Raw genomic sequence first — 12620 nt, 5'->3', positions numbered from 1 at the left:
CATGATGATAGCTTGAAATCAGCATTGATGGGGGTATTTACATCATGGAAATCAGCAAATGCTACAAATATGGACTTTTGTTTTTCCCCAGGGAGCTGATTCTTAGCTATTCAGCAGCACACCATGGATTCCTGGAGTCACTAAAGCTGGTATATAAACCACCTTACAAAGCTAGAACATCTCAGACGGCTGTCTGGTCAGACAGGTCAATATTAAGCTCCCAGCCAAAGTGCACAGCAAATCCCCAGAGTAACCAGAAAACTGTGGAATGTGGTAGTCCCTTGCAGATGGGAGAAGTGAGTAAGCATCTCTTCTGATTTTCCACACACATCAGAGACAAAATGAGATCGCAAACACAAATCAATTCAATTGTCTTGGAATATGACAGCTTGACTCACAACCCAACTCCTCGCTCCCTGACAAGGTTGTCTGCATCCTATTAAAGCTGATGACTGCTGAGCTATTGATATAGCACTGGATCCTCTCACGATGACAGCCTTTGAATCATAACTCTTTCTTCATCACAGGAGTCACTGAAAAACCCTGTACAATTGACACCATAACATGGGTGTCACTTTACAAAGTGGCTTATTCTTTGGCAACAATAAGGGCTTGTTAATTTCTCCTCCCACTCTAGACCTCCTCCTGCAGCACCTCAGTAGAGCCCTTGCAAAAGCTCCATTTCCTGGTCATGGACAATTCATTACTTCCTGTCACACGTTGCTTACTGTCATCTCTCTTTTGTAATCACAGCAAGCCATGACGGACTTCCTACAAAGTTTTAATCAGTTCTTCAAATGTCTTACCAGCATCCACACTTCAGTGCTGGGTTAGTGAGTTATCTAAGCCCAAAGATTCAATGGGAGAATTGAACATGAAGGCAATTCTTGTCTGATCAGAGAATCTGAGGTACCAGAGAAAGCAAGAGTGAGAGGGACAGTTCTCAGCACAGACTTTAATAACCCTGCATGCTCAGCTGGACAGGCTTTGGGAATGAGAGGAGCGCCATGCCTACACTAATCAGGCATTTCCTGGTGTGAAGTACTCTGCTCAGTGGCGTAGGATAACTCAGAAAAATTAGAATATGTACTCTATAAACTGGTGGAAGAGACAGGACGGAAGCAGAGTGACCAATGGAGTACAGTAAATGTGAGAGAGAAGATAAACCAAAATAACAATCCTCAACTCACCAATAAGTGATGAAGAAAGGCTAAATTATTCGTAATTTAGCATTGGTGGTCGGACCAAGCATTGTCAACTTTTGAGCATGGTCTTGACCGTATTTCCTTAGCAGCTGTTAGTTCTGTAGTTTCATAAGCTGAGAGTGAACCAAAAATTCTGAAATCCTATAAATAAAGCTCTTAAAATATTTGTGTTCAAGGGCTGAGCAGTAGCACAGCAGTAAAATGCAATGCTCTGCAAAGCAGACTCACATGGGAAGGTTAACAGTTCATGTACGGAGACCTCCCTGTACACCAGGCATGGGTGTGCTCACCATCTGATCTGGGTTGACTGAGAGTGGCGGTGAATTCCGGTCTGGGGATTATCTCTCTCTCACACACATACACATACACACATAGGAAATAAATTAGTAAACTTCACGAAAAAGGAAAAGGGCTAGCCTGTGGCTTGGTGGTTAAGGCAGCAGGATCCCACATGGCTGACTGTGCAGTTTAAGTGCCAGACCCCATGGCTTGAGAAACACACCAGGCATGTGTGCATGCATGCCTAAGGTCCCAAAGGGAAGAAGGAAAGGAGGAGACGGTGTCTTGGCATGACCATTCCCCATGGGAATTTCTCACTCTCTCTGTGTGTGTGTCTCTCTCTCCCCGGTAAGCGCACACACCCCCTCTGGCAAAATGTTTTTTAAAAGAAAGAGAAATGTTTATCCAATTTGACTATCTGATTATTCTAGAATACTTTATTTAGAGAGTATACTCTTGAATTTTATTTATTTATTTTGAGAGGTTTTTGCTATACAGCAGGTGCACTCACCAGAAAGACAGAGAGAGACAGAGAGAAAGAAAGCAAGAAATCACCCCCCAGAGGGGATGGCCACGCCACAATCCATTCTCCTCCATTCTCCTCTCGGGATCTTGGGCATGCACACACACACGCATCCAGCGTGAGTTTAAGCCACCGGGTCCGGGACTCGAACCGCAGTCGACTACGTGGTAGTCCAGCAACATAGCCATTATGCTACCTGCTGGTCCCTTGAATTTCATTTTTGTAATAATAAATCCATCAAAAGTTTAAGTGCATCTGGGACCAATATAGAAATACTGAAACAGGTGACAGCACAATCTCAGAAGCAACACAAGGCTCCCTCTGTGTTTTTGTTACTTGTTTACTTCCAAGTTCCTCCCACCAGCCTGCTACCCTTGAGGAGTGGGCGCCATGCCGGCTCTAGGGGCACCTCACCCTTGGTGTCTGGCATGGCCACAGTGAAGAGCAATCCTTGGCCTATGGAGGGGTTGGACAAGTGGTTGCATTTGATGCTGTGATCACTGGGGGCAAGAGTGACTGGTATTTTTACATGCGCTGGTCCTTGCACCTCCCTCGGGTAAACTCAGTTCTCCCATCAACTAGAACAGATACTCTCTCTAAGTTCCTTCTAGCTCTAGAAATTTAAATTTTTACGGTGATATTGAGATCAGATTTGTAGGACAAAAATGTATCTGAAAGAGGAACATTTCTTACTGGGTGTTTCATATTAAGAGCCGGGGGCAGCACAATCTTATGATCACGAGCTGATACAGTTTTTAAAAGAGAAGAGAATGGAGAATAGTCGTTCCGGTTGTGGACAATGACATTGATTTTCATGTCACACCCTGAATTTCTGCATGCCCAAGGCAGTCAACTTTAAATTATACAAACAGTGAGGAAAAACCTGTATGTTTCGAATAAGATTGATTTCTGTAAACCAGCCAACAAGGGACCTAGGATTATACTCTCCGAACATATGCCCCTCTCCTTTGGCACAGTTGGACTCTCATTTATCAAGGACTGAAATAATCCTTTTTGCAGATCTCTGTGCTATAAATGGTGTCCTCAGTGCCTTCTTAAATGTCTGCTCATGTTTTAGACCAGGAGTTAGATCATACATCAATGCATGATCTTCTCAGAACAGGTCACCCACCTCTCCACTGCAACCTTCACAAGATGTGGTATTTTATTCCAACCTATCACTCATAGGCAATGTGACAACTCTTAAAAGAAAGAGTTGAACTCTATATAGTTCCTTTTTTTACCTCAATGTTTTTTATGAACATCAGTTATGTATACGCAGGTGAAGTTTTCTGAAATGTAGCCCATTTTTTCATTAATTCTGATAAATAATGGACCAGTTTTCTTGACTCAAGGTTCATTAATCTTCAGCTGGGAGGATATTTTTCTTTGAACCTAGTCCTAAACTTCTCACTAGGGTATATGTGTGTGTGTTTGTGTGTGGTGGGGGTGGGGGTGTTTAAGAAAGACCTTTCTTCCCCGGTATACCAGGATAAATCTTAGATTTTTTTAAAAATAAGCACTTAAGCGGTGCTCGATTCCTAAGTAGCTGAAAATAAGAGCTGTTTTCTGGATGAAGACAAGGCATTAAGATGTATACAGTAAAATCACAATGTGTCTCAATATTAATTCATGTGACGAATAGTTAGTCAGGGACAAGCAAGGGTTAGGAGTCTGAGTCTTTTTGGTATGTTGGCCTTTTTTTCCCCCTGAAGTCTGTTTTAATCATCATCTCAAGAAAATGTGAAAGTCAAACTTTAACAGGCCTCATTTTAATTTCTATTTCAGTCAAAGGATTTCACTTACTGATTTCAACTCTAATTCCTCTAAAGGCATTATAAGAAATTTTCTATCAGGACCAGCAGTTGGCATAATGGCTATATCGCTGGACTCCCAGGTAGTCAACCATGGTTCGAGTCCCAGACCCGGTGGCTTAAACTCATGCCTGGTGTGTGTTCGTGCATGCCCAAGATCCCGAGAGGAGAATGGAGGAGAATGGATTGTGGTGTGGTAATCTCCCAGGGGGGTTATTGCTCACTTTCTGTCTCTCTGTCTCTGTCTTTCTGGTGAGCACATTTGCCCATTGGCAAAAACCTCTCCAAAAAAAGAGAAATTTCCTGTCTTGGGCAAAATGCTTCACAAAGTCACAGAGCTAGTGAGAACTTCAGTGATTATGTTGTTTGATACCCTCATTTCACAGATGAGAAAACCAGAGTTCAGAGAGATCCAGTGATCTGACCAAGGTCACTTAGCAAGTTAGTAGACTTATCCAATGCTTAAACGTCACACCATGCTGTCTGCTAAGAATTTAGCTACCCTGGCTGCTACTGCCTCCCATTCATTCTAATCTCTCATACTTACCTTTCTACTTCCTGTGATTCAGCTGTTTACCAACCACCTACTTTATATTTTGACTCTACTGTACATGAGACATTAAATTTTTACTTTATTTCCTACTCACTGACTTCCTGAATTGCTGGATAAAATTAATGCTCTTGTTTTTGCTTACATCCATAGCATGTGATTTCTGCTTTTACCTTGACAATTGACTCTTGGGTCAACACCTAAGAAGGTTCTGGAAATCAGTGAATAATAACTCACTTGTTTCTCCAATCTAGATTTCTCACTGTCCTATAATTTTCTATTTTTTTATTTTTTTGATTTTCCATCCAGAGTACACTGTATATTGTCTCAATCAAGCACATCAGCATACATGCTATTGTCAATAAATAATTTTCCATTTCTTGTTTCCTGTATGTTTTGCTTTTTTTTTCCCCCATCCTTGATTCCCTATCTCTTACCCTCTGCCATCTCCCACTCTCTTCCCACACTGTCTCTGGTATCTGTGTTTACTTTCTATTCTGCTTCCCCCCCACATTTTATTGAATTACTAAAGATCTTAATTAATCTAAATATTTTCATAGCAAACACAGCTGATATATACATTTCCATGAACACAAGTCTAACTTTAGGCATCCTATAAAGTAGCACCTAGCTGGGGCTATATATCTATAATTTTCAATCCACTGTTAAGCCCAGATCCCTTATTGCTGGTATTTTGGTTCTTCTTAAAGGAGGTCACCTTGTGGATTCGCTGTTGCTGTCCGTGGTGCTGATATTAGCGACAGTGGTGACCACACAGCCTGAGTAAACTTGGTCAGGTTAAAAGGTTCTTCATAACAAGCCTGGTTGTTTTGATGGAATAATTTGTCAAATAAACTAAGATAAAATAATAATTATAAATATTCACATTCACTTAACCAGACATTTCAAAGTTGGTTCTCTTTTTTTTTATGCCTCCCAGGGAAGGGACTCTCAAGTTAAGTGTGTGATAGTCTGTGATGCATTAGTAAACATTTAACAAATGGCTCTCCAGTAAAATAAAACAACAAAATAAAACATGATTTGTAGTGTTTTACAATTTCCATGATGTAAATAGTACTCCCACACGGACTGACTCCAAGCTACCCAAGCGATGTCACAGAATGCGAAGTTGGTGCTCTCATGAGCTAGTACAAGTGGGTTCCGTCCTTCCACTGGCCAACACTGAGCCCAACACTACCTCTCAAGTTACCCAAACATGCCAACGTGGTTCAGAGCAAAAATGTATAGGAGGAAGTATTTCTGAAGTAAAGCCATGTAGTGAGCTCCGAGCGTAAAGTCAAGTGAGCTGATATACAAGCATCATGAACCCAACAAGGCACACACAGCTCCTCAAAGGGAAATGGAACAGATCTTGTGGAGATATTTCCTACAATCTGGAGTGGATCTGGGCAAGTACAAATTTTTGCTGTGGAAAGAGTTGGAGTCTGTTCTCCTTCTCTGTGAATGGTGGGGGCATGGGCACATCATGCTGACCTAAAGGTGCCTCACCAAAGCAAACACCCCAGGTGTGTCCTGCAGCACAATTTCCCCAGCTCTGGATCTGAAGAGCAAAATCAAAGTTCCAGAAGATTGTTTGAGGTTTGTACATTTTTCAATCACAGATAAAATTTCATATTTCCAAGGGCTGTTTTTATTTCAAATTCTTTTTTATTAAAAAAAATCTGGGGGAGGGTCTGGCCACAGTGGCATAGGAAGTAGGGCATTGTTGTACAAACCAGGGCCACAGTCCCAGATCTCAGGTTGATCTGAACGCACTGGGTATGCGCCTGTGATCCTGGCTGACTGGAAGGCTGAGAGAAGAACTGGGGTATGGAAAGACCCTATTAAGGATCTATTTCTCTCCTCTTTTTCTTCTTTTCTCAAACAAAATAAACAAGCAAAGAAACAAAGCTACTTTGATCATGTGGGAATGGTAATCAGCAGAACTATCTTTTGGTTGTATGTGGCAGAGACCAACTTGATCTAGAAAAATGAAACATTTATGGAGAGGAAACTGGGGGCATCTCACAGAACAACCAAGGGTTTATCAGCAATTCAGAAACCGTACCAGGAATATGATAACATTACGACTGCTTTCTGCCTCCATGTCTGTTTCACTTGGGTATCAGCTACCTTCTTTCTTTTCTCTGCAGACCGTATTTCTCTACATAGCAGAAAACATGGCATCCTTCAAGCTTTGAACTGCCACAATAAAGAATGACCAAGGCCTTTTAGCCCCTGCTAGGAACTGAGTTGTGTTCCTCAAATTCATATATTGAATGCGACGGTATTAGGAGAGAGAGTTCTTAGGGAATCATTAAGGTTAAATGAGACACACACAGAGACAGACACACACACACACACACACAGACACACACACACTCACACAGACACACACACTCACACAGAGGCTAAACTCATCCTTTTACGAGGAACTCACACCTCTGATAACAGAATTGATCCATTTATAAAAGTGGTTCCCCCAAGACCCAAACCCCTCCCTTAGATCCCACCTCCCAGCACTACCACATCAAGAATCAAGTTACCTCAACATGAACTTTGGGGGACACACTGAAATCTTAGCAATCCCTAAGACTTCACAGTAAGAATGGCTTTACCAGACACATTCCTAAAATAAAACTCATTGCAAGGATTTCTGGGAAAGAAAGAGATAGTGAAAGTAAAGATAGGGGAGACCTCATTGAAAACACTAGAAGTGGAGGAGATAGTCTCAAGAAAGAGAGCTCATTTTGTAATTTGGCTTCTGAACCACACAGGGAATTGTCCTGATCTCTGGGCATATTAGGTACAAAGCTAGAAGTTCTTGCTAAGACTAAAAAGATGTGACAAAAGAACAAGTTCCTCTGAAATGAATATAAAGTGCATTTATTACATTTTAAACAGTCTCTCCATACTGTGGGCTTTCCCCAACAGGAGTAAGGGCCTTCCTGCAAGTTCCCCAGCGGGTGGCCAGAGGACCAAAGTGTGTGCTCACCCTTGACTCCTGCTAGATCACAAGATCACCTCCCGTTGACTTTACCAGCCTATGTATCTGGTTTTGTTCCAGCTCTTACCACCACTCCCTGGGTCTCTCATCAGACTCACACCCCATAAATTACTCTAGTTTATTTCCCATGGTTTGATTTCTTGGCCTCAATGTTGTCTTCTCTGTTCTCTGAAGGATACTGAAGTCTCAGATTTCACCTCTGACTGAAGCTTGGCATCTTTCTGGTGCCTGGCAGAGCATCCAAGAACCCTCCACACTCTATTCCCCACCGGCACATGGGTTCATCAGCAACCTGACAAGGTGCTGAAAGGCAGCCCAGCCCTGGGCAATCCTCAGGAGCTACCCAGAGTGGACAAAGCAGAGTCCACAAGGGGTGGGAGCCTGATGTCTCTTGTCACTGGCTGCTTGGCATCAAGCAGCAGATTTGCATGTATAATGTGAGTCTTTGTATCCACCCAAAAGCTCTGCCTTTGCTTAGTTGAGTGGGGGTCACCACACAGCCCTGCTGCTCTGACTTAGTACACCTTATGTATGAAAAAAGTGCCACTTTGCACATTTAAAAGGAGATGCTCAGAGTTGAGAGTCTCAACATTTGATGCTTCCCACTGTCAAAGTTTCAGACAGGAGAAGAAATATGGAGAAGGGCTAACTGGGTTCCCCAGGAAATGCAGTGAGTCAGCAAGTGTCAGCACTGGACCTCGCTAGACAGGATTGCTGGGGGCTCCGAGGTACTCCTGAGTCACAGATGTTGGCGGGGCCTAGAATCTAGGCACCTCATCTCACTAAAAGAATACAAACACCACTCAGCTAGTTAGGCTCTACCGAGCCTGTTTCATCCCCAGACTCTGACTCCCAGGCCAGCACCTTCCCCATCACATCCCCATTTTCTCACTTTGAAACTTGGAAAGATATGGAGCCCTTAGTGAAAAACTCCCAGAGTTGGAAGACATTGAGCAGGGACCTAGATAGGAAAGGGCTAGAGTTCCTCAGGAGCAGCTTTATCCTCTAGATCCCAGGATCCCTGGTGAGTCCTGCTAATAGGAAGACCCTGTCAGGGGAGAGGGAGATGAGATGAAGAGGTGGGCACAGCTGGAGCTCAAAAGGGCTGGAACCTTGACCTGAGAGCTATTGGAAGCCAGTTCTAGGGAAGTGTCCTAGACAGCAAACACGTTGGGCAGTATGTGGAGTGAGGGGAGGGTGGCTGGAGCACAGCAGGAGGAGAGGAATCTCCAAGGTGAGGCATGCATTGTGGCATGGTGCCCAGGCAGAAACAATGGGCCAACCTTGGGAATGCTGGAGTGTGTAGAGGTCATGCCATGAGGTTGTGCTCTCCCACTCTGAGAACCTCTGACTGAAGAAAGGATCAGGTAGTGAGACTTGGAGTCCTTCTTCCTCTGACCCCAATGGTGTTGCTAGGGCACCACCTTCCTGCTGAAGCAAAGGTGAGCAAAGCAAGGGCTCTCTGAGGGTCGAGGGTTCTGAGAAGAGCCTGAGGCTTTGCAAAGGCCAGAGCAATCAATAGAGCATAATAAGAGTGTGGAGAAGAAAGAGATGAAGTGCAAGAGAAGGCAGGCTGCAGCTGGCAGAGCTCTGCAACAGATGGTGAGCTCTGGACATTTGAGAGCAAGGCAGAGAGCCCTAGTCTCTCAGTGCTGAACATCCACATTTGCTTTTTCCTTTCTCTCCTTCTCTCCCCTGTCACTCCCTCTATCTCTCTCTCTCCTTTCTTCCTCCCTCCCTCTTTCCTACCACCTCCTCCTCTCATCCTCCCTTACTGATTCCACCCTGGAACAGCTGTGTTGAGTTTGCCATCCCCGATTTTCTCATCATCAACAGTTGACTTCATCTTCTCCCCATGCAAGCTGTTGTCCTCCCTGACACAATTGCAAAGTATAAAAGGGACCCAAGAAGCCCTGCTTTCCCAGGGGCAATCTTTGTGGCACCTTCTGCAAAAGGCTGCTTCAGCTTCTGCCTGGTAGCAATATGCAATGTGTGTGTGTGCGCACGTGCAAATATGTGTGTGGGTATGTGTGAATGTTTGTATGTGTGTTGTGTATCTATATATTGTGTGTGCATGTTTGTTTGTATATGTGATATTTGTGTGTGTATGTGTTTGTGTGTGTTGTGTTTAGGTTGCTTTGGATATCATTGTCAGTTTGCCTCAGGGGAGTCTCAGTTTTCCTTCTTTCCCTCCTTCCCAGCTCTTCTCTGGACAGGAATGTCCCCTTCCTGGGACATGTTCCTCTTTCCTCTACTCCTCTGACTACCCAGACTTCCAGGACTGCCCAACTGGTGGAAAGCTTGATGGAAGAAGGTGAGAGATTTGCACCTTTGTTGTCTGGGAATTTCTACTGTCACCTGTGTCTCCTTGAACTGTCTTTGCAAATTGTAAACATGTAACCTAGGCGGGTCATGAGAACCTTTTGGCACCTGACTTTATTCAAGTCTCAAACAACAAAAAAAAAGTCCTGAAGGAATGCCTTGGAGATAGACAGAGCCTCCTAAGAGAGAAATGTAGTTAGGACACAGGGGGGGCTAGGGGCTGGCAGAGGACAGGGTGACCCAGAGGTTTGCACCAGCGGTGAAGCTGCAGAGAAAGGAATAAAAAAAATTCTGCACATTATATCCCCTGTCCTGAGGTCACCAGCTTACCCCGGTATCTGTCTAAGACATGGACACCTCTGCATTTGGGTCTGCTCTTCTTCAAAAGGCACCACTGCTCCCTCTGCTAATGCTGTCATGTGTGCGCGAACATTCAGAACTTTACTCCCACCATGCTGTGATCCGTCACAGCCTAGTGAGAATTATACAGCTTTGAAATAGGACAAGCAGGATTTGGGGATGAGACAGGTGTGGCATCTAATCTCGACTTTGTCCACTAGCGTAAATTAGGCCTATTTTCTCATATGTAAAGTGAGAAGAATGAAACGTACTTCCCAAGCTGTTACCAAGACTATAGGTAATTTTAAGATATAAAATCCCAGCCCAGCCACAGTGGCATGTGCTGCTAAGATGCTGTGTTCCATAGGCTGGGACCATATGGTAACCTAGACCTGATTCTTACTCCAGCCTAAAGGTTAGACATGGTGGTGTATGTGCCTGTCAACCCAGTGACTCAAGGAGACTGAGGAGGGCAGAACATGACACAATGAGACCATATATTTAAAGATGGGGGCAGGAGTAGGACAACTTGAACCTACATGGGACACGGGTCCTGAGCTTGCATCCGCAGGCGTCCCTGAGCATCCTGGATACATGTGTGCATGAGCCCAGGATCAGGGTGGGCTGAGGCTAGGGAAGGATCATGGCATGAAGACCATGTTGAGGGTGCCTCTCTTCCTCTCTCTCTCAGAAAACATAAATAAATAAACTTAAAAATATCCCCATCAGTGTCATGAGGTCTCTCCCAAGGTCTAGTATATTATAGGCATACAAACATACTAAACCAAGCTCATTTAACTACTAAGAATGTAGTAGGACTTTAGAAGATGTAAATATAAATTTTACCATGAGGAGCATAACAAATTCGCCCCAGTCTTCTGGTCCCCAAAGCTGTACACATGATGTCAGGAAGCAGCCACAGGAGAGCTGGTTAGTAGTGGGAGGTCAGAAGGGAAAGCTTGCAACTAAGTACTGCCTGGCCCCCACCCCACTGGTTATTACAGCTGCACCCCCCACCCCCACCCCGACACCCAGGCCCATCACCATCACAGCGCAGCAACGGTGATGAGGTTCAGAGGGGATTAACCTCGCCTGGTGCCCTTCCCTTTGCCAAGGCGATTAGTTTAGTTAATGCAGTTTAATCTGTCCTTGCCTGGCATTACCCTGCTCATGATAATTGGCTCAGGATGGTCCAATCAGGCCAAATCCCAGGGCTCTTGTTCTGTGATTATGGACAACCTTAGACACATGCAGCCCCAGTGGCTTTTGGCTATAATAGGGAGAGCCAGGCTTTAGATGCTGTCAACTCCAGTGGTGGAGACAGAATAAACAAACCTGGGTCCAATTGAGCCGCTGGATCAACCATTTCCTATAGGGCACCCACCTCTGGAACGTTCAGCCATGGGAGCCCATATGCTCGCTTATTTATGCATGTTTGAGAGTTTCTATTATCTGCAACCGAACACGTCCTCACATCTGATTCCACACCCTGGTGTTTCCCCTTCGTTTTTGACTCAGATAACTGCCTCTTTTAACTGGGATGGGCAACTTGTCTCACCTCTGTGTCCTTGGCCTCCTGCCTGTGTACTGAGCTCCTTCTACCCAGATCTAGTCTGGGGTTTTTTGTTTTTGTTTTTTTAAGTTTTGGCTATAGTGCAAATGTGCCCACCAGAGAGAGACAGAAAGAGAGGAAAAGTGAGAAAGTACACGTCCCGAGAAATGGCCATGTTGTAATTCCTTCTCCATTCTCCTCTCAGGATTTCTTGGCCTCTCCTGCACATGCACCCAGTGTATTTTTCAAGTTGCCAGTTCTGGGACTCGAACCACCAGCCAGTCATATGGGATCTAGCTGTCTTATTCACCATACCACCTGGCTGACCCATCTAGGTTTCAGGTTTTAAAGTTTAACTTGGGAACATCAACCACATGTCATTCTCATTCACTCAGTCAAAGAGTTTTTATGCAGTTTTCATTGTGTGCACTAGGAATAGGGAGTTTTCGTGGTGAGCACTAAGAATAGGGAGGAAAGCATTTTGAGCCCATTTGCAGCCTATCAAGGCCCAGTGTTTTGTCCACTGAACTGTTTCTAATGGTTACATAAGGGTATTACTGTGGACCTTTTGCCTGAAGTTCTCAAAAACTCGAGTCAAGAATGGTATCTGGAGGCACAGCCTCTTGCTCAGGAAGCTTACAGCGAGCTGGGACGGCCACAGTGATAAAAAGCATTGAACACTGAGCCAGGAAAAATTGTATAATTAGCCTAATTGAGCACCAGCCTGCAAGGAGAGCCCTGTGCTCCAGAAAGTATATCAAGAAACCTCCAGTTCTAGGTGGATTTCTAAGCAAATCTCCATTTTTTACAAAAAGGCAGCATTCAGTAATCTCTAAAGCTCCAATATGATGATAAAATCTTGCTCTGGAGTCATGGCTGTTGGGAGTAGATTTCAAAGATTGGAGGTTTAGGCAAAACCCCAGCTGCCTAATACACATGGGTTTGCAGTTTTACAATGTGGTCAATATTCAATTTTTCTACTCTCTCTGCTTTGCTCGCAAAGCACCTACAGCTCTATCTCAGCATTCA

General features: G+C 44.3%; 1 long non-coding RNA gene across 1 annotated transcript in view; it reads left to right on the top strand.

Moving 5' to 3' along the window:
• LOC102481303 (uncharacterized) overlaps window positions 1–1178 on the top strand; it is a 7353-nt gene extending 6175 nt beyond the window's left edge. The window contains exon 3 of the long non-coding RNA XR_333190.2: window positions 92–1178. This is a non-coding gene — a long non-coding RNA (uncharacterized LOC102481303). The remainder of the gene's footprint in view (window positions 1–91) is intronic.
• The last annotated feature ends 11442 nt before the right edge of the window (window positions 1179–12620 follow it).

The sequence above is a fragment of the Tupaia chinensis genome, unplaced genomic scaffold, assembly GCF_000334495.1.
Source record: "Tupaia chinensis unplaced genomic scaffold, TupChi_1.0 Scaffold000012_1, whole genome shotgun sequence".
NCBI classification, from domain to species: domain Eukaryota; kingdom Metazoa; phylum Chordata; class Mammalia; order Scandentia; family Tupaiidae; genus Tupaia; species Tupaia belangeri.
This window is presented reverse-complemented; position numbering and strand designations above follow the sequence as displayed.